We start from the raw sequence: 307 nt of genomic DNA on the forward strand, positions 1-307 counted from the left end.
ACCCAGCTGGGACAGCCCACCCTAGAGCATCTTAGCTATCAGGTGGGTCCAGGACCTTTCACAGACCTTGCTGAGGGTCTGGACTACTACACGGCAGAGAAGAGAGCTGGCTTGGCAGAAGTTTGCGCCCCAGGGGTTGAAATCCCCCGGGGTGGGCACCCAGAGCACTATAAATAGCACGCGGAGCCTGAGGAGCAGAGGAGTGGCCCTGGTTTACCAGCACTTTCATACCATGGCTTTCAAGTGGTTCCCCTGCCTCTTCCCCATGAACTAGTGGCACATCTGCGCCCAGCCCAGGCGCGGGGCC

General features: G+C 59.6%; 1 protein-coding gene across 2 annotated transcripts in view; it reads left to right on the top strand.

Moving 5' to 3' along the window:
* NHEJ1 (non-homologous end joining factor 1) overlaps positions 1 to 307 on the top strand; it is a 50315-nt gene that overhangs the window by 37367 nt on the left and 12641 nt on the right. The window lies entirely within an intron of this gene.

The sequence above is a fragment of the Egretta garzetta genome, unplaced genomic scaffold (assembly GCF_000687185.1).
Source record: "Egretta garzetta isolate BGI_Z169 unplaced genomic scaffold, ASM68718v1 scaffold219, whole genome shotgun sequence".
Taxonomy (NCBI): Eukaryota; Metazoa; Chordata; class Aves; order Pelecaniformes; family Ardeidae; genus Egretta; species Egretta garzetta.